Genomic DNA, 22,987 nt, shown 5'->3' on the forward strand with positions numbered 1-22,987 from the left:
GGAGGGGGGCAGCGGGGGGGACTCAGCCCCGACAGAGAGATCAGCTGTGCTCCTGACAAAAGCCAGTCCAAAAATACCCGCCCGAGTGCCTCGGTGCCCACGGTGTCACCACCAGCAGCAGCTAATGCAGCGGCTCTCAGCTCTTCACGGCTGAGCAGCTCCCGTCTCCAGGGACGGCCACACTTCTGCTGAAAGCCACAAATTACTCTTTTTATAAGACAAATTTAAAATAACCTAAGTATCAAGAGGAGGTAATTACTCACTGAAGCATCAAGGCTCAGCTCCTCACATCTCTTAATTAGCTGCCACTAAAAATATAAATTCCTCATGTGAGAATGACGTTCAATAGCCCTCAATCCAAGATATTACAGGAGGCTCAATTAAAAAAAAAAAGAAAAAAAAAAAATCAGATCACTGAACTAAATGCACTGCTAGTGACAATGGGGACATACGTTCTCTGGCACTTAGTCTCGGTACTACGAGTAAAAGTGATCCTAAAATCTGAATTAGGCACCGTAAATTAATTTGACAAAAAAATAAATCAGTGAGATTAAAAAACACTGTGGGAGTTTCAATCAGTCAAGAGCATGAACCAACAAGTAGAATACTCATAATTCAAAAATTAAAATAGTGTCATCGCTAATTTCAGAATGCGAGATATTATTATTGTGTTTTTATATGGACTAACTTAACAGCTCAGTTAAACTGTGCTGAGACCACATCTCCATTTAAAACAAGAAATAAACCTCTGAAGTGTTTGGTTCTTAAATTAATGGTTTTACCCTAGTGAGACTCTTGAATGAGAGAACAGTGTGGGACAGAGAGCTTTTTGCCTTTGGAAAGATATGAGTGGCTAAAGAAACTTCAAAAATGGGCAATTAGATCTTAGCCTTTATTACAAGCAGTAGTAATAGAAAATGACAGTGAGCAATTTTCTACAACATTTATTTCTCCTCTGTCTTCACTGCCCATACCTTCCCTGCCAACTTCAACGATTACCAGATCAGCACTTACACACAGAAAGGTCATAGTGGCATGTTGTAAGATTTTTTTTAAAAATTTAAAAATTGTTTCTAAAAGATGTGTTCTTGGTTTATTCTCCTATTAAGAATTCAGATTTTATTAGACTGTAAGAAGTGAATTAGTTAAGTTTTAAGGCAGAGAGCATTATTTAAGCACAACTGTCAGAAAAATCTCTTATATTCACTGCTGATTATTCCAAAAGTACAAATTGAATTACACTTGTAATGAAAACATGAAGTCTCCATAGCTCATTTACTGTGTATGGGAACCTGTATCATTTCTTCAGAAATAAGCTTACCTTGTAAATTATACTGCTAATCCATCAAATTCACACGGTAGAGTAGGTACAGTTTTATATTCATTAGGGATTCACTTATAAAACTGACAATCTGGCACAGTTTGTACTCAGCATAACAGGACAAGTTAGAATAAAAACTGAACCATACAGAGAGACAAGTTCAAGTTGATGAAGGTAAAGAATACTCATAGCAGAGCAATAAAAGGACACTCAATTTTTTCAATATCTGGCTTATAACTCACCAAACACATCTGTTTTTATTTCAGCACTGGTTTCGTCAGGATTATACATTACAATGAAACTTTAAATGTTTCTTTCATAAATATTTCAGTGGCAACAGTCACAATTCTGGATGGCATGGATTCAAGCAGAAGTTTCAGCACACCTGCACAGAGTCCTTGGGATCGAAAACTTCAGGACTCACCAGGGTACAGCGGAGTGCAAGAATAAGGCCAAAAGGAAAGCTGTTCCATCACAGGCAAAGAGGAGGGCAGAGAATTGGAGCAAGACTAAGAAGTCAGACAGATGGATGCATCTGGAAATGTGACTGCCAGCCCAGAGCTGAACACCTCCAGACACACGCAGAGAACAGACAAGTTTGGAGTTTCAACTGGAGAAGAAATTCTACCCTCTCCCACCAGCAGAGAAGAGGCCATGGAGATGGACTGCGTGTGCTGTTCTTCTTAGGAGAAACTTAAAAAAATTTATTTTGTCTTGAACTGATTTTTGAGCGCCTGTGTACAGTATTATCCGTGTGTTCAGAAAGACCACATTGAAAGGTCCTGCATTACCTTTATGGATTCCTTTAATCTCAAATATTTTTGACGGTTGCTATATCTTACTTTGTTTTTTTTTAAAAGGCTGACCTCAGGAAGTGTAAGTAAAAGTGTAAGTGTAAAACGGAAAATGATGTGTAAGGGAACCTGATTAATTCCTCTTTCACTCTATCACTCTCTCCAAAACTTAGTACATGTAACTTTTATACCAACTCAACATAGATTCACCACCTTCAAAGAGAACATAAAACCATCAAGTGCAATACTGTGGACAGGGAAAACCCACAGCACTATTACATTTGTGAAATAATCATAACTAGTAAATTATGTGCATCTTCAATATTCTGGAAATAAGTAATCTCACATGCCTTAAGAAGACACATTTGTTCAGAAAAGTCAGTCTTCTTATCATCAGCTTTCTCCTATTAACTCAAACCCACCATTTGCTGTGTTTGAACATCCTATTCATTCTTCCACTGGTGTGATGCGAGGTGCACCTTCAAAAATGCAATGAACCAACACAGGAGGCACATTCAGGACCATTTATCCAATGGAAATGTCAATTAAAGCTTCCTTTGGAAGATCACTGACTGAGAAAGACTAGACAAACAAACAAAAACCAACCTGTCCCAAACACACACACAGAGAAAAACAAAAATCACTAATTTAGAGAACATTTGTATCTGTTCTCATCTCTCAGAAGCAAGCATCAGCTTGTCAGTTCCTCAGTTCCTTCTTAGTAGTTCAGGAACTGCTCAGAGAGATTTTTGAGTCGCTCCTAAGAAAAGTAAGCCCCCAAATATGGCTTATTTAGCAAGGTCAGTCTCAAAGGGACACAGAATACATCAACCCTTGTGGCAGCCACCATCGCCTTTACTCCTCTCCTGGTCGAGCTTTTCACCAATGATCTCCTGGCAAATTACCCAAACCCCTCATCACCTTTTTGCACTTTCCTACTCCCCAAGACAGTCCAGAAGCTTTCTTGCTTTAGTTTTCTGTCTTAATTTTCCACCAGAAAACAGACACATCCAACCATACAAAACACAACCTCAACTGTAAGAATGTTCTATTAGCTTCTCCCCTGATTCCTTTCCCTTCAAACAGAAGCAGGCAGCTGCTCTTTACCTCAGTTTCCATATGAGCTCCCTCAATCCCCTCCATCCTAATTACATACTCTTCATGTCATCTGGTTCTGATTAAATAAAAACCTTGCTGAGTTTTTCAAGACTGACCCATAAAGATAGAGGGAAGTAAAAAGGAGTCATGGATATTCCTGACCTCAGGAAAGTCTGCTCTCAGTTTCAAATCTTTCCTTGCCATTGTATTTCCATAGGTGCCTTCAAGATGATGTTCCCTAGGAACATCTAAGAAAGTCCTCCTCAGCAGCAGCCGTACAACACAATTAATTGTCTAATAAATTTTGTTGTTAAAATAGAAAAAAGGAAATTAAAAAAAAATCCTTTTTTTGTGTTAGATCCATTTCTTTCATTAACACTAAGTGAAAGAGCTCAGAAAAGCCACTGGCTTTCAGTATGGATGTTCTGCCTGGACTCATTATTTAGTACTGTCAACCTGGTTTTATCACGGGACACAACCTCAAACAGCGCAGTACAAAACATGCACAAAAATATACCTAATATAAAGATTGATAATGAACTCAAGACTATCTAAATTCTCAAACTCATCACATTGAGGTCTGTGTCTCATTTATTTCTCACAGGCGAAGACGGCTGATCTTGCAATTAAACCTTGGATAAAGAGTGTGCAAGCAGGTCCCCTGCGTGATACAGCAAAATAAAGATATTCTCTGAAAGAGACGTTCTGAGTAGTTTAGAACATTATGGAAGATGATGTGAGGAGAGGTATAATGTGCTGTGGCAGGAATCCTCACCTGAACCCTGCACTTCATGTGTATCCTCCAGGAGAGGAAACACAAACACAGTTTGCTCTATCCTGTTTCCAGACTGGCAGGAACGAAGAGAAAGAGGCAGAGCCATAGCTGGGCAGTACACCCGGCGAAGAAGCAGGACACGTGCTTCACGACCCACCTTCCACACCAAATGAACTGGGCTTGGGAGTGTACTTGCATTCCGAGCATTTTCAGAAAATTCAGGGTCAAGTCATGTTGACTATTCTTAGTAACTTGTGGTAAAATGAAATTTATTGCAGTAAATTTAGCTAGAAAGGTGAGGAATATGAATATGAGAAACATTTTACTTTAAAAAAAGGATAAGGGTTCCCTGACAGGAAATCTGTTCTAGAATACTAATAAACCAACTTAAAGTATTTAAGAAATAGTTTAGAATGTGGCTTTGAGTGTAGCTTTTTAGACCTTTTCTCCAGAATAGACTCCTGTGAAAAACATGTAAATAGATGTATATTTTTTAACCATTTAGAAGGCATAAAAGAGACGAGACAGGAGACTAGTCTCAACGAGCAGACAAATCCCTTGAAGCAACACATGCACTGCTGCTTTGCCGTGCTGGTCTGCAGCACCGCTGCTGTAATTTGGCAGAGAAATATAATATTCCCTAAATTACACATTATCTAAAGGCAAAAGCATAACTACAGCAGAAAAACAGCTTTTGCAGAAGCATGTGCATTAATACCGTTCTGCCCTTTAGTGTGATCTGGAGAATGATGGAACTGGCACGAGGAGGAAGGGTCACTGGTGTCAGGCAGCACAGTGTTCAAGCGAAAGAGGAACAGCTCATGGGACAACTACAGACAGATGCTTTCCCATCACTCTGCTCTCACTGTTTAACAGTTTAATCGTTTTAAAAGCAGAGCATCCTCCATTCTGGATGACTGCTCTCTTCTAGAAAAGGGATTAAGATCACATTTTATTTGCCAGGTATCTATGACTAAACCCTACATAACAGTGCTCTCTCTGGTTGAGTCCTTCATGATCAGCACATCTGACGTTGAAACGCTGGGATTTCAACTCCCAGCCCCAAACTAAGGCTGACATGTGGGTGATTCCCCCAGCCCTTCCCAAAGCGGGGTGAGTTTCCCTTTAGGCTCCCCCCAGGGTGGGCGGCCTGGCAGACAGAGCCATTGGGTAAAGGAGCCCCAGGGGTCCCGCAGTCAGTAACCCAAGGTCAGGGGTCCCACGCAGGGATAACAGCGGGGACCCCTGGCAGGAGGGGCAGTGTCTGTGTGTGAGGGGGATGCCCTGTGCAGAGTTCCCTGCTGGGGAAGGACCTCCCGCCTCCCTGGGCTCCAGGCAGGTCTGGCTTTTGTAAACGCGGGCTGTGGAGAGATTCCGTGTGTGGCTTCCTTGGTCTGATGTGTTGGGCTCGTTGACTCGGTTGTCTCCCGTCCCTTCTATGGGAGATGCATGTCACCATTTATCCCACCCATTGATGGTCGTGTGGTGTCGTTGTCGGGGTCAGTGGGATTGATGTCCGTTATGTATAATCTGACTTGTTTGTACCCCCAGTGCTCACCCATGTGCTGACCCTTTTGTATCAAATACAATCTGGTTATTGGTTCATCTTTACGCTGGCCGTGTCCTTTATGCTAGGCCTAATAAATGGCAAAACACTTGTGCATCTCACTTGTTCTACGTTCTTCTACTCTAAATTCAATTCACTTCCTAGATGATGTGAACGATGATGTTATTAGGAGAAAATTAATCACAGATACGGCCCTTTCAGATTAATACAGCTCAACCAAGGCTCGGTCTGACCCACTGGATCGCTGCCTCTGAAAGCGCCACCCCTCAGCCACAACCGGAGAGCTCCTGGCTCTTCTGCATGGACACAGCAGAAAAAAAGGAGACACGGCTGACTTTGATCTGCCCTCCGGCAAAGAGGGGCAGTCACCCAAACCCACCCCCTGACATCACTCAGTGAAAAAAGCGGAGAGCATCCTCCCAGGCCACCTGCTGTATCAACAGTGTCCCGGGCAAGGTTGCGCAGACTCCGCAGGCTGAGCGTCACCACCGGGGAAGTGGGTGGCCCTGAACACCATCGAAAGATTGAGCAAGATTGCCAGAACCCCCAACACACACAGTGCCTCTACCTCCACCTCACTTCATAGTTTTCCCATGTGATGAGTATCTTTGCCAAAATAAATGAATCTCCGCTCCCCCCACCCCACCCACTTAAAATTCCTAGCGAGATACTAGGCCTTTTATTCGATCGCTCAGTAGCAAGTTGCTGGTTTTGATGTTGAATTATTTCATGTCTTTTTGAAAACATGATAGATCTTAAAAGTGCTAATTTCGTACTCAAGTTTTGGAGGCTCCATATGCTTCCATGTACAACCAAGTAATTCATCTGCAGCTGTTTCAGCACCAAATTTGTCAGTGACTAAACACTGAGACCAGTTTATGTCGTATACAACTTTCTTGTTTATAGTCTAATATGTTCAATTACCATCCAGGCCAATTTAGGCACCACAATTATGTTCCACATTATTCACTTGAATATTCTCCTTGATCTTAGATACAGAAAATGGCAACAGATAAAATCATCCCATACCCCCCCCTTTTTTTTTTAATAGGGAACATCTTGTCTATGTTTGTTAATTCTCCTGTTCAACATAAAAGGATAGACATATACCCTGGTTTGATACTGCAAACATCACCCCAGGCAAATGAATAATTTTACTTAAAGAAGCACACTTCTTGGCATTAGAAGATGAAGCATTGTGCTTTAACACATGAGAAAACAGAAACACTCTCAAAACTGCACCACAGTCCTCCTTCTAAGCAGTTTTGGAGACAACTGAAATCTTTTGGAAAACAAAAAAAAACAATTCCAGAAATTATGGGAGAGAAGCATATAATGCACTGTCTGAATTGCTACAGGTTTGCCTAGAAGATGGATATAACAACTAAATATATTTATGCTATAAGAAGGAGCTATTCTTATGACCATAATGCTTCAAAAATTCATATAATAGCTAAATTACTCAAATAATAATTTAATACTCACAATCTAAATTATGCAGAGGAATGCAGAACCCAGAAACACTGAAAAAAACAGTCTGCTTCTAAGAAACCTAGAAGTTTAATGTTACAGAACAGGAGAATAATGAAGGAAAGGCTTTGTCAATTACAATAATTAAGAGTTATAACAAGGCATTTGATACTTTGCCTGGGAAAACAGAAATAATGGGTTGAGCTGGACAGCATTCTGTAGTCAGCTAAATGTGGAGACCACTGGGCCCTTTTGATAAAGTAGACTGCAGAGTCCAAATCTGCTGGGATCATGCCCACAAACAACTACCATGGATCTATGTAACAGTGCTGGAACATGATTCTCTAAAGTAGATTTCCACACTGCCTTTGTGAGTCTTCTGCACCTCTTGATCTAATACAACATTCTTTAGTCATGGCAAAGAATCTTCTAACAGCTTGGTGCTTTACCAAATAAAACGCAACACAACTGAAGAGTAAACACTTTCCTCAATTTGCAATGAAAGCAAAGTCTCCTATTTTAAAGAATTAAGCCTTTTAATTGGTAGTAAGAACTTTTTTACTCCATGCCATTGGGTGCACTAGTAAGAGAATGACATTCAGTGATCTGTATTTGCAATAAAACTTAATAGTTTTAATAAACTTAATAGCATAGCCAAGAGCATAACAAAATTACATCACTCATTATAGAATACTAATGCATAAAAAAAAATTCCAACAGGAACATTAGCTGAAGGCATTATGGTAGAAAAAAAATGAGTAGCAGGTAAATGTGTACTGCTAGATATTCCTGACAAAATAATGTGGTACCTACAGACACTTCTACGGTATCTTCAAGTTAATTTCTCAAAGGCAAAGAAGGGCCAAAGTAAAATTCTCGTTCAAATGTATTCTTTCAAATTTACCTCCTGATGAGCACTGTCGGTAGGCAATCAGTGACTATTTTTTCACCACATTATTTTATTGAACCCTGTGGCACTGGTGCAAATCAGAGTCCAGGCACTTGGATTTCAGCACATCCTAAAAAAGCCAAACACCTTCTAGAAACTCTGCAACAAAGCGATATAGTCTCCGTATCAGCATTTAACTACTTTAACCTTGTCCATCGCTCTCCTCCTGATCTCCTTTTCTCATTTGCTTCCCTATCTCCATTTTTTCAACAAAAAGGAAAGGATTTACAGAAAAGCATCAATCACAGCACCCCCAGCTCATCTCAAACTACTCATTGTGTCTTTAGTAAGTGTGGCATGATACCACAAGAAGCAAAAAATAAAAAGCACATGATCTTGTATCTAAAGATAGCATAACTCATAACTCATTTTTGAATGCTTGACTGAAATTATTAATATGCTTTACTTTCTTAAATATTAAAAAAACTAACTGCACAGTTGCATAACGTTTTATCACATTGTCATCTTCATGCACAATTACTAACAAAATACTTCTGATATATAAGTATTTTAAATAGAAGTATATATAAAATGTAGCTAAAACATAAAAAACCTAATTGACTAATTAAAATTGATACTTATAGTATGTGGTCATAAACGTTTCACTTTGAACAAGTAGGTTTTCATTGTTACAAATAATAATTGATGCTTATAGTGTACTGCATTCCAATTACCACACAAAGTAAGTAATTAAATCAGGCAGTAACGGTGAGACAACAAGAACACCAGTAACACTGCAGTCTCATTATTATACAGGAATGTTTGACAGCTCTTAGAAAATGCTGCAAAACCTGTGCTATCAAAAGTTACATGTAAGCACAGTACTTCATTACTTTGCTTTCCACAAATGAGGTCATTCTGACATAAATCACACATATTTGATCTGCGTGGCCAGAAAGAATCGGGAGTCTTCAGCTATGCTCCTCTCCTCAACAGCAAGACTCTAAAAGGGCTGCAAGATAGAATAGTGATTGCCACCCAAAATCAGCAGATGAATGTCTGAAAAAAATACTTTTCCAGAAAGTAATCAATAACCAAATAAAATAAATAAAGAGTATGTAACAAACAATACTATTTGCTGAAGGAAATCTGTGTGGGGTGCTCAGATACTCTACTTATGTTGAGCACCTGCCAAATCTTGGGGGTTTGAGCATAAGGATTCTGTTAAACTGCCATTATTCAAGAGCCTATTACTTCTGAAACAACTGCCCCATGTAGGGAGAAAAGAAACAAAGGGTTATACAGCAGAGAAACTCTGGGAAGTCCGGAGTGTGACTGCCTTCGAAACTGGTTGCTCAACAACGGCAGTCATTGCCTCACAAAAGCCTAAACTGCCACAACTTTTATCTCACTTATTTTAAGTAGTCCAGCCAACTCTCTCCTTCCCAGGTAAACAGGTCTGGACCTTGACTCAATTTCTCATTTTAACTATATCACAAAGTCTGATCAGAATGGAAAAGGGTGTGATTGTCTCTCTGGGGATGAATGTTTTCCTGTGCACCAGTGTCTCTGTGTAGGGGATGGAGAGGAAGATGGTAGCTCACCCAAGGGACTCACATTCACAGAATAGGGACCATTAGGGAAAAAAATAAATCCAAAGCCACATTCAGGCTCTCCTCACTACCTAGAGGCTGCTTAAACACGAACACAGACAGAAGCAGCTTGACATTTTTCTTGTTTTAAAGGGAGGTTTGGGATGGTCCCTTCTTTCCCTACCAGTGAGTAGTGATTTACTGCTAGCACATGATGATTTCAAGAGAGGCCAACTGCGGTCCTACGAAGTTAACAATTTTCTTCCTGTTCCTCCATCCGTGCCCTCTGTGTCTCCACCATTTTTCACCCTATGTCCTGAAAACCTTCTTCAGACTATATTACTACTTTATGACGTAAGATAGTGAGTAACCAAGGAGTAAATTTAACACTTTCTAGAGGAATACTTCAGAAAGATTGGATCTTCCAGTCTTGCACAAGTGGGTAGGAAAACCAAAAAGCTCAGCTGTCCTACCCTCTTCCTGGTAGCAACAGTGCATTTCATCTTCCTTTCATATTCCTCTCTCAAACGTGAGCTGAGAATCTGGCAGAAGATTCTAAAAAAGGATGAGCAACCCATCATACTACTATGCAACACAACAGAGACACACACCTCTAAAAAATCCAGCAAAACAAAGGAGGGACACAGAAATCAGTCAACAACCCAGGTGGATACAAAACAACCTACAGAAATGAAAATGTCATTTGGAACTCTTGGCCACGGTACTGAGGACTGCAAAAGTCTGGGGAGGGGGGAAAAAAGTAAAATTTCTTGCAGAACAGATTTCCTATTGGAAAAAAATTGAATGAGTAGAATAGAAACATGCCAGAAACTTCTGCCTCCAACTTTCAGGCAGAAGAAACCAGGCAAGACAGACAGGCTGCTGGGACAGTGATGTGAAGCCTCGTGTCCAGTTTCCTGAGCTGATGTGGACCACAAGGCAGCTACTGATGTGCTGCTGAAGCAAACTTTTGGGAAAAAAAAAAAAGGATCTGAGCACATGAAAAGTTTAATGCTTCTAGAACAAACTACTTCAAAACATTAGCAGCAAGAAAAATCCCGGAGTAAACAAACTTATGCTAGGCTTTTTTCACAAAGTGAAATTTCATTTCCTGAATTGCTCTGGTCTTCTCTGTACTCAGAACCCAAGTTTCGTCTTAGGTAGACAAGTGTGCTTTTTCCACCTCTGTTCATACACTTCTATTTAAGGCAGGTCCTATACCTGCTTAGGAAATTCCTAATTTCTGCAACAATCTCTTGAGGACATAGGCATACTGGTACTAGAAACAGCTACAGTAACTGGTAATTGCAGAAAACAGGTATGCCCACAAAACTATTAAGTATGCTGAAGCAAACCTCAGATAGTGTACATTTTATTTACAGACTTTTAGCAGTATGGTCACTTGCCCTCCTTCTTCATTTTTTTTTTCTTTTTAATGACAGCTGAGCTTGTTGGATAACAATCTGACCTCAGTTGAAGGTGAGATGAATAATAAAACTTCATAGTACAGAAGTTACCAGATTTCAGACAGTAAAAAGTAAAACTGTTAGAAGTTACTTTAAATCCCCTAAGTCATAAAAAAAAACCCCACCTTCTCCAGAAACACAGCTTGTTATACTTCTCGTATTCTGAGCGAGCTTTCTTTTTTCTTAGCAAACCTCAGCTCCTTAGTAGTTCCCATTAACTTCCAGAAGTTTTTTTCATGGACTGTGCAGATTTTGTAACTGCCATGTTAAGTCATCTAGCACCTGAAAAGAAGATTTTCATCATTCTTTGTTTTTCCCCTATATCTTGGACTAGACCTACAATAAGACTTTCATTCAGTAATTATTAAGTCCTTACACTAATGATACTGTGAGAGAACCCAGCAGTCCAAGAAAGCACATAGCTATTTTCAACACACAGCAGACTCCTGGCCAAACCTAAAATTTATCTGTTAACCCAGTTCTTGACCTCCCTTAAAATGAACTCTTCTCAGAAACTGGTTCTGAATTTCTAATCACACCCCGTTAGCTTTCCTTGTAAGAGCTCTTTAACAAATCTCAGGCAAAACTGCTGCCCCACTGACCCACCAGAAAAAGAGTTTGCTCCCCATTTATACGGCACTTCTGTGACTACTGCTCCCGAGTTGGGAATACACCACCCATCGGTTGTCTGGGGACAGCTGGCCATCAGCAATGCGCTACACTGAATACCCTCCCCACACGGTGTTAGCAATAATTTAGCAAAAGTGAAAAATTTCTTCCAGGTGTTGCAGCTGAATGCCACTCTGCACAGAATGAAAGTTGCCTTACAAGATAAATTCCTGTATGCCTACACAAGAACTTCCAGTTAATCCACCTTCAAATCTTCTCCAAATACTTCCCCTACATTAACACAGAAATTCAGAAAAGCAGTAACATTCACTCCATCTTGATTTCCCCTTTGAACAAAGGGTTTTACACATAATGAAAGACTACAGACTCTGAAAATAAAGATTCTTGATACATTTATACACTTTAGCTCATCTATAAAATGTCTTAATTCCTAGGGGACCAGTAAAGCCCATTAGCAAAACTAGTGCTAATATTCTGTGAAAAACCATAAGGTAAAGCCAGAAGCCTTCTGAGTGCTTCCTATTATACCAAAAGCAACATCACCGTTATTAAAACACAGCCTCTACGCTACATTAGATTAGCTGCGCTGGAAGTTCATTATCTGACAATGAAGTGACTAGAACTCATATTTAAGCTAAAATATGTTTCCTACCTTTCAATTATGAAACACTGCATCGAGGCCAGCAATGCTACCTGAACTGTCTCCAGCACAGGATGCAAACTGCTGTGCTTCAAGCGATGCACATGACAGTCAGCCCTGCTCCAACCTACGGATTATTTCGAGGTAAGGACGTAGTAAACCGAGAAGCATGCAGCATCACTCTGCAGCCAAGATGATTACGGCCAGATTTAGGCACACCAGGGCCACAGACAGTGATTGGATTGGAGCCTCCTGTGCACAGGAACAACAGCTGGAGAGTCAACGCCATCCCACAGCAAGGCTCTGCTCCAAAGATGCTCACAGATTTCTCTCGCTCTAATTATTCACTCCCAAAGCCCAACTGGAAGCAGACTGACTGTGAGTAGCCTGTGCTAATTTTAGGACCTTAGATCCAGTAACTGCATACACTAACAGTATGCTTTTCCTGTCCCCAAAAAAAACTCTTACAAATATTTCATTGTGCTTCAAAGCAGAAAAGCTAGCACATGAACCTGAAAAGAAGCCACAAACACTGAAGACAAGAAAGATGATTGGAAAGAAGTATTTGAATGAACAGAGAGAAGAATCTGCATGAAGGGAATCATAAAAAAAAAAAAAAAAGAAAACAAAATGAATTCTGATTCACTACAGCATGTCTGTTGTTCTCTAGTGGAATGCACAACCCCGACTAGTTCTCAATTCCACAATACAGGAGAAATTTAAGCACCTCTGACTGAGATTTCACGTAAACTGAAAGCCAAGTAAGACTATTTCATAGCCAGTGCCGGTGAGGGAGGGCAATTGCTTATTTCTTCTTATGGATTTAAGCACCACATCCTGAGGTGCATGAAAGCACCTGCCATGATCCAATGTCTAAGGCTCCAGAAGCCTCTTCAAGTTGATGCACCTAGCTCCCCGCAGTTGGAAGGAAAGGGGCCTGCAGCACTTTCTCAGATAGTCACCTGAGCAGCCAGAGATTCTGACAAATATTTCATTTCTCTGTTTGAAGAACCTAAGCTTTAACTCCCATCTCAAAGGGAACTTCAAACCATCAATCTAGTGAGTGAATTAATTAAAACCACCAGATTTACATGTTTGGACCAAGCAGACCAAATACAGAATCATGGAATCGTTTAGCCTGGAAAATACCCTTGAGATCATTGAGTCCAACCGTTAACCCAACACTGCCAAGCCCAGCACTAAACCCCGTCCCTAAGCGCCACGTCCCATCTGAACCTCCCCTGGGGAAACTTGAGGCCGTTTCCTCTCATCCCGTCACTTGTTACCTGGGAAAAGAGACTCATCCCCCCTCTCTGCCCCCTCCTGGCAGGGAGTTGCCGAGGGCCAGGAGGTCTCCCCTCAGCCTCCTCTGCTCCAGACTGAACCCCCCCAGTTCCCCCAGCCGCTCCCCAGCAGCCCTGTGCTCCAGACCCTGCCCCAGCTCCGTTGCCCTTCTCTGGCCACGCTCGAGTCATTCAATGGCCTTTTTGGGGTGAGGGGCCCAGAACTGAACCCCCTCAGCGAGGGGCGGCCTCCCCAGTGCCGAGCCCAGGGCTCAGATCCCTTCCCTGTCCCTGCTGGCCACGCCAGGGCTGACACCAGCCAGGATGCCGTTGGCCTCCTTGGCCCCCTGGGCACACTGCTGGCTCCTGTTCAGCCAGTTGTTGACCAACACCCCTTTTGGGGGTCCTTTTCCATCCTTTTCCATCAGACTTCCCCAGGCCCATAGCATTGTGTGGGGTTGTGACCTGAGCACAGGATCCTGCACTGGGAATTGCTGAATATCCTAAAATCGGCCTTGACCCATTGACCCAGCCTGTCCAGACCCCTCTGCAGAGCCTCCCCACCCTCAAGCAGAACACTACTCCCGCCCAACTTGAATCAGACAACTGTACAACATTTTTTTCTTTCACTCATTAGCCTCTTCAATTGAGAAAACTCTGCTTTTCTAGGCAGCAGGTAGCCAACAACTGATGATGAAAGTACAGCACTCATTTTAAACTCATGATTGAGAAATCTCAGATGCTGAAAATTTCTCCCCAATTACAGCAAACAGTAACCGACAGAAATGGAAACAGAAACTACTTCTAAGAATCAAAACTGTTAGAAAAAGCTTGGTCCTAACTAGCTTATTTTAAAATCTTTAATATAACAAAAAATACAGTAAAATAATGATCACTTTTCTCTACTGTAACTTTACAACACTTTTGATATAACAATAAGGAATACTATATATCAGGGAATAATGGTACATAAAAGACTTGATTTATCTTTAAAAAAATACTTTTTTTAAATGCACTTATTTTGTAATAAGAGTAACTTCGGAACACTCTCCCACAAATATTTAGCAGCTCTTACGATAAAACACTTGAGAACAATAACTCACAGTGGTGTAAAAATCACGCACTCTAAGAAAATAAGGTAACATGAGAAATTATTGGGAGGTTTTGCCTAATGAAGTAAAACCAGAGCTCAAAATCACATTCTTGACTGTCTCCCTCAGTGAAGATGACACACAACAGATACACCGAGGAATTACCCATCTCATAGCTTTGAACTTCTAGTAATCCTAAAACTAACACATTAAACCCTGAAACATCTCACTTTAGTGGTCCCAAGAAGCCTGTGTATATTTATAACATTCATAATGTGCCCTGCTGGTTCTCCTACTCCCAGCACTTTTATGGAGGATTGCTGTCAGTAATTGCTGCTCTCCTGCCTCTCGGCTAATTACATTCTTACCCCCAACTGGAGTTTGGAAAGGTGTAATCTGCTGCAACATAAGTTTGCTGCCGAATGAAAGGCATACCTTTGAAAGAGTTTTTGGGGGCTGGTTGATGGAACAGCCTCTTCAGTGGGGTTCACTTCTGCACTTCAGAACTGAAAAAGGTTACTCTTCAGCATCTCTTACTCCCTGCACCTGTTGAACGGTGTATTAACGTTGCTTTCTGTGAACTTTTGACCAGAAAACAAGCCTGAAATAGCACTGGGAAATTCTAAAAAAACCTCTCAAGTTTAAAAAATCATACTCTGTGGGAGTACTAAGCTTTAGGAGCTTACTTCTGAATGTCTCTGCCAGCTAACAACACTTTCATTGTAATTATGCACTCTTAATATTTCTATTATTATCTGAGTTTGTTGGTGGAGTTACAAGTACAGCTCCTTTTTTTACTCTACTGAGAACACTTGAACGCTAACACATAATATCCTAATGGAAATTGTACACATTTTTGACCTCCACATTAACAGAGCTACACTCATACTATATTCCCAATGATTCACTAGGCAAGTGGCCCAATAAATCGTTATGTTCCCAGCATTCTCAAATGTAAGTTTCCTGATGAGGTGTTTTGAGGACTGACCACAATAACAATTCAAGAACTCTTGGAAGTAATGTCCAGTCCTGGTTAAGGTCTTTCATCACCTTCACCTTATCACATCCAAACTCCTTCCCACAGTGCATCAGAGCACTGTCACCAACACTCATCTGCAGCTTCTCTGCACTCCAAATATCAGGGAAAGGCACAAGTGGTGGACGACTGCCCTGGGCAGGCAGGCTCTTCTTGGGAGGATACTACTGAACCTGCAAGCTAGCTTGCAGTCACTGATGTTAAATCACAAGTCATACTCACACGTAATAAAGCCAAAATACAATGTCTAGAAAAGACTAAAAAGGCAGGACAGCCACACACATTCTCATGCTTACATCACAATGGACACAGCACAGAAAAATTCTTTAATATGCTTTCCAAATCATTTGCATTTCCTTTTACATTCACACCATTCCACTGACGAAATACAGTAACATCCCTGACATAACAAAAGGGCAGGAAGCATACAGTAGATCTGTCAGTTTTTAAAATATTGCCGGGAATGCAGAAATCCACAAGAGTACCTCAGAACTTTTCACACGAAACATGACAAAATAACAAATCCTGGCAACTGATTATTCCCAAACACAGAGTAAGAATAAAATTGATTAGAGGCAAAATGCTAAGACGCAGTGAGATGTGTCAGACAGAGGCGAACTTTGAAACCATTCAAGCTTACTTATTTCTACACACAGGGAGAAAAACTGTCCCAAGTCCAATCTCCTACAGGTTTGATTTTTTTTTTTCTTTCTTTTTCAACCACTGAATTTTATCAGACATTTCAGGGTCTTAATTTTCAAACCCTTTCCAAGTCTCTACTTTCATGTATATAAAACTGTAACATATTAAAATTTAATGCATTTGCTCTTAGAAGCTAGACTTCCAGTCTGCATTGTCTCTGAAAGGAGCTCGAAATGAACAAGACTCTGCCATATGAGTTTGGGGAGTCCTTATCAAATATTCAGTTAACTTAATTCCTGAGAGAATGTGAATTTTTAAATATAATTTTAAATGCGCAGGAGTGCATTACCTCTCTGCTAAAATCTTTATGAACCACTCATTTTGAATATACGTGATGCATTTGTTTATGAATAGACAATTCAAAGTGCATTACATATATATACACATTTTAAAGATGATTTAATGTGAGCTTGACACACATACTAGAAGTGATCTAAAACCAGTTATCGTAACTGTTTAATCAGTAGCTCTGCACAGGGAAGGGGCTGCTATTTTCAATTCATTTGCTCCAGAGGTATAAACTTAATTATATACCAAAACAGCTACTGCCCAGTAAACACAAAAAAAATTACTGTAACACAAAGGTAGAGTACACAGAGAACTGTAACTGAGCATTTAAATAACTGATGCTCAGAATTCATGATAAACTTTAATCCTCAATGTCTAAGATGGGTCAAAGAATGAAAAGGCTGTAAGATTTCAGCAGGAAGGACACAAAAGAAAACAACAAATCAGAAAAAAAATTTAGGCAATTATAGGTTTCATGTGTGTATGAAACTGTGAGGGCATAAACTGAGAGCTGGAATCTTTCTTACCAAGCAGAAAGAAAAATGTAGGACGGACAGCTTTTTGTGTCGAGACATTGCAACATCCCCTGTGGAACAAATGATGAGAAAACTGTTCAGATCGCCTTACCCAGGCAGGAGCAATCACGACAGCAGCAGTGAGATCGTCTGATATACAGAGTATCAAAGGAACTGTATGAAAAAAGGGGATCAAAGTTTACAGGTGGCAGATGCTGGAGGAGATCTGATGATGGTCAGTCCACAGACAGATTGTAAACTGGTTCCTGTGACAGTCCCTGCAAACAGATCTGCTGGTGAACGAAGCCACTTCTGAGGGAAGATGAACACATCCAAAAGGTCTTTTATGCATGGGTGGGGGCACACAGCAGGGAGCTGCTCTGATAAGAGATAACTTTCAAGGAATTGCGTTATCCCTAATAAACTCACTCGTGCTGATGAATTATTCCCAGTCACCTGCAAAAGCATGACGTCTGCAATCCAGAAGAAATTCCAGTGCTTACAGAAATGCCAGGCCTAGACTGGACACAGTACAGTGAGAGATGACAAGCCACACCTTTTAAGACTGAAGACTAAGATTTCTGGCACATCTTTATTTTGCTTTTACCCGTTCCTGTTAACAACTGTTTATCTTCTGACAAATACCTAACCTTATTTGAATGTTTTTCTGGTCAAGCAATTATCAACTGTGTATCCTTCTAAATGTATCTGGCCACTAGCCATAAACTGAGCACAAATTTATGCAGTCAACTCAAACTGCACAAAGTACAATACATGCAGTAAAATTCATTATATGATCAAACAGATCTGGGATGCAGGATATTAATTTAAAACCACCGCATCACCTATCACCAAAACAAATGCTTCAGCAAGTAATATCTTTCCAGGTGCTTTTTTGGGGGACTGTTCCAGTAAGTAATAATGGTAGAGAATGGCTCTACTGTTTACTAAATAGCTGCTTACTATTTAAAAGGATTATTCCTCCAATCTTAACATGCCTATCAGTTCAACTTTGCTGACTCATTTGAACCCACGGGATTGAATTGGAAAATAAAATGTGGTAGCAACAGCTGATAGAATTACCTCCACCTGCACAGTCCCCTCTGCCTGAAGGAGCACTAGGTAGGAACTGGGCATTTGTGGTGTTTCTGTGCTCCAGTCATCACTTAAACTCCAGGGTGGTGCTGACTGGCATTCTCATGCTAAGAAAACCTGGTAAGGCTCCTTAGGTACAGTTGCCAGGTTTTTGTTTATAATTCATTAAATAAAATCTTAGAAAACCTCAATGCAACAAACAGATGGAGAAAAAAAAAAAACAAACAAAAAACAAAACACAAGCAAACAAAAGATGTTGTTATATAAGCAGAGAGGAAACCACAGCATTACTGTTTGCGCAGAGCCCAGCAATATGTAACTGTTGCTCCTAAACATTATGCCAATACATGGAAACATGTAGAAATAAGAACCTGTAATAAGCTATCCACTATCAAAACATTTATTTATTTGCGGGGGGGGGGGGGGGTTTAAAAAAAAAAAACAGGGGGGGGGGATTTAAAAAAAAAAAACAAAAAACAAAAAACCAACAATGAAAACTCAGCCATATACATGGTGGTCTGTATACAGATCACGCAGGCAGGGAGTAGCCTTTTCAGCAAGGTGTAACACTGCCAATGACAGTGAACAAATCCGGGCTGGAAAACTGAAGAAAGTGTCCCATCACCCAGGGAGTACAGTTATAGGACAAGAGCAGAAACAGGAAAGAGAAGGCGTACCTCCTTTCTCGGGTAGTCTCTTCGCTCTCAAATGTGACAAGAGGACACAGTTATAAACCATATTCAAAGGATTGCATCCAGGAGGTACCTCCCAGGCCTGCACTTCAGCATTTCTGCCCTACTTCTTACTGCTCTCAGGTGTACTGTATCTCAATGAGTCACATCTTCTATAAAGTGTGATAGCTTCTTTTCGGCATCGCACATTCAAATTACTATCTTTCCCACATGCCTTTGTTTTGTAAAGATAATGCTTTAGCCCCATTCTCATTTGTAATTAAATCCTGACCAAAGGCATGTTCAGGTTGCCTTTGTAACAGGAATTTATGAACACAAATTGTAAACACATTTACCTGTGCAGGAAATCCACCCTTTTAGAATCCAGCTCTGAGAGGTTTTGAACACAGACAGAAACCCACAACATCCCACTCATGTCAGTTCTTGTGGGAGCTCAGTGCCGCTCTGACTAGGCCCTCAGCAATTTACAGCTTGAAACATTTTTTTTAAAAAAAAAAAAAAGGCAAGCAAGGAATGTATTTCATAGTCCAAGCTCTTAAGCACATGAATATAGAATGACTTACCATTGCTGTAAACACCTATTCTGTTTACAGTGCAGAAAGAGTTCTTGTGCTCTAAAGTTTGACTTGGGTATACAAATTGCAGGATTAAATGCTATCTGCTGAGTTAAGTAAGGTACAGACCTGTCAGACATGCCATGCCAAGATCAGCGAGCAATGCGAGTATATCCCTGTTACTTACAAGTCATTTTTAGAAACGCCAGGGAAAGTACAATGTAGAAATAATACAGCTTTTTATAAGAATGCTCAAACCTATTTAGGGATATCCTATGCCTTCTGTAGAATGCGCTTCAGACTTGATCAGGTTTAACATGCAATCAAATATACACATTATGAAAAACAGAGCAAGCAAGCGTGGGCTGATTCAGTAAGTTCCATGGAACAACACTTAGAAAAAAAATCAGAAAAACCCGTACAAGTTTCCACTGACCCACCCATTTCAGAATTTAAGAATTCAGAGAACTACAAAAACACACACAGTGACTGCTCTGCAGCGCGCTGAAATACACTGGCCTGCCACTGCCCATCACATTGCTTGGACAAAACATCCTCCTGCGGTGCAAAGAGGTAGCAAGGCTGCTACACACCTCCACAGGTTGCTCGCAAGGGTAATCATGCTAATGAAAATTAGATAGATATGCCTTTTTGCATAACAAGAACCAAAGGCGCTTGACTGACGTGTCTACATTTATGTAATGTTGCAGTAACAAGATTCTGTCTCCCCCTTTCCCTTGCTCTCCCCTCTAGCAACCCTGCAAGGAAAAACCTACTGAGGCGACCCTTTCTGCTCTGCTGAGGTACTCCTGGATTATCACCATTCTCCACCTTCTCTTAGGTAAACTGAGCATATTGAACTCTAAGGTTTTCTCCGGTCAGCATTTTCCTCAGCTTGCAAATTGTATTTATGACAAGCCAAGACAACCGTGTTTTTCAATATACTCCTGAAAATGCAGACACTGTGTGCAGTACCCTAAAGCCCCTCTCAGCCGCTGCTTACTCACAGGTACCACAGGATTTTCAGTTTTATAAATCTCAAGGTCACCACAGATCATTCTGCTGCAATGTTACAGCAGGTTCTCTTGATGAATTGCTTGCTAACTGTGACTCCTAATTCCCTTTTGTAATTTCTCCTTTCCAGGATACTATTCCCCTCTTACAGAGATGAGGTCTGCATTTCTCATCGCTCAGTGGATAGGCAAACACCAATGTTGATTGTATTTAAAAACTGATCTTTGTTTAAATGAGGCTAGTTTATGAAGTCACTCAAGCTGTCAGCTATGCCTTTTTGCAATGTGTCGCCTGTCAATTTTATTGACAACAAATGTATTTACTTCTAGATCATGAAATAAAGTTGGAAAGCACTGGATGGAATGCCCTGAAAAACCTCAGTAGAAATATTTCTGTTCAGTGAGGCTGGAAAATCACTATTTTTTGTGCATGACTATTTTTAACGTGAGTTTTAATGATACAGTGCAGCAAAACTTTTTAGATATAATTGTGCAGCGTTAGATCAGCTCCCTGTAATGCTGTCACTGGCATGAAAAGAAAAGGCAAAGTTTACTCCTCAAATTTCTCACCCCTGCTCGCAGCAGGGGCTCAGTAACATCCACAGCAAGGTAACAGAGCTCTCCCGTGCACCTCCTCCTGCCTGCCTGCCCCCTGCAGCCCCTCCTCACGCCGCCTCACTGCGGGGCTCACAGCACCTTCACGGACTTCTGCTCCAGTGCAACCACATACTGTACTTAAACAGAGCAGATTTGTAACAGAAAGCCACCAAAGTTTCACACTCGCGTAATACACACCAAGAGAACTGCAAGTCATGTTGCCTTTGTCAACATTATTTCTCATACAGATTGTTCTTTAACATTGGATATTTTTTGGTGTTTCAGCAGTTACTTGAACACATGTCATTAAGACCAGTTTCTGCTCCTGGACAAAAAAAAAAATAATTATAACATGCTACATTACCTGACAAACCTTACATTAGTTACATTCGCTAATGAGAATATATTTTCGTAGTCCCAGCAGAAAATATTAGAGGCTGCCAATATCAAATTATGAACTCCAGCATAACATGTTGAGCACATCTTAGCACATCGAAAGACAAATCTATTACAATTCTTCATAGATAATTGCCCTGTCGAAGGGGTTTTGTTTTCATAACTACTTAGTGACTAGAAGAAAGACTTATTTAGACCTCATGATGAAGATGATGATTCAGTTCACAGCTCCCTCTATAAAAGCAAAGGTCATTAGCCTACAACTACCCTAAGGGTGCATGAAATGTGAATAGGTGTCACACGCACAGATTTGGATATTTTTAATATCCAATCATATTTTTTAAAAATCTAACAACAGTAATAATAACTAAAATATGCCCCCTCCCCTATAAATAACATTAAGTAAAAAAGGAAGCTAGAAACGCTATATTAAGGTTGAAATACTGACAAATCTCAGGGTTCCTTCTGAAAAGATGAGGTCAAAACTCCATGAACACACACCTCACAAACATCTTGTAAAAATCTGCAGTCATCAAAACCTGGAAGTTTCTGGAATTAACCCCATTTCACCTTAGTTCCAGCCACACCCTCTCCAAAGACATTCAGTAAGCCGTGATAACTGCAGTGTACATGGAGGTCTGCTTGTTGGAAAACTGGTGTCAGGGTACGGGGCAGCATGGCAAAACTCCACGGCCCAAAGAAAATGAGACAGAATGCAAGTCTTGAGGGAAAGTCCTTTCATCTAACAACGGGAAGCTGCGACTGGATGCTACCAATACAAATCTTGCTCAGAAAATACAATATCCAGTCACCATGCCATCCACATGAGACCAGACGTAGCAATAAAACACTGAACATAATCCAACCAGGAAAGGGAATCAAAGAGCTGACCAAAAACCGTCAGAGAGAGCCTGCCTGCAGCAGTGACACACTTCAGACCAGTTCTCATTCACTACCTAGTAATTCTGGTTATGGTGAATCTCCCATACAAATGTAAGGCAAAACAAAGCATCTATATGAACCTAAAATGTCAGCTAGTGCTTCAAATTGTTGCTTAATTGTGCTTGCCAGTAAAATACTCCACAAAAGAAAGCAATCTGCTTGTTCCGTTAAGAGTCTGTGCAAACCAAAGATGTGTAAGCATAGAAGAAATGGAAAATCTGCAAGCAAATTTTAAAGATGAAGTTATTTTCCTATATTCATCCCTCAGGTACTTTTAAACAGCTCACGAGATCTTCTACATTTTCATGAACAGTGTGAATTCATCTAGTACACTGATCAGACTTATTACTTCGAAAATCACTTTGCAGATTTCTATCTTATTTCACATATTCTTACAGCAATTTTAATTTTTCATAAAAATTAAGGAACAAAGAAGAAAAATTCAGCAATTATAGCAGGGGAAGTTGAAAACCCATGACCGCAGTTCTGCTTTTAATTTCAGACAGCATCGAACGACTTATCTTCATAGAAGAAACCCCGT

The 22,987-nt window shown here is 40.5% G+C and overlaps 1 protein-coding gene across 3 annotated transcripts in view; it reads right to left on the reverse strand.

Annotated features, from left to right (window-relative positions):
- MCTP1 (multiple C2 and transmembrane domain containing 1) overlaps positions 1-22,987 on the reverse strand; it is a 274,684-nt gene that overhangs the window by 212,702 nt on the left and 38,995 nt on the right. Inside the window, exon 1 of one of the 3 annotated variants that reach the window (XM_026866735.1) lies at positions 12,255-12,280. The exons of the other annotated variants lie outside the window; for them this stretch is intronic. The gene's annotated coding sequence lies outside the window, so the exon portion shown is untranslated. Of the gene's footprint in view, positions 1-12,254; positions 12,281-22,987 lie in introns of those variants that run through there. 3 annotated transcript variants of the gene reach the window in all.

Source organism: Athene cunicularia (genome assembly GCF_003259725.1).
Source record: "Athene cunicularia isolate RWA chromosome Z unlocalized genomic scaffold, athCun1 chrZ_part3, whole genome shotgun sequence".
Classification (NCBI taxonomy): Eukaryota; Metazoa; Chordata; class Aves; order Strigiformes; family Strigidae; genus Athene; species Athene cunicularia.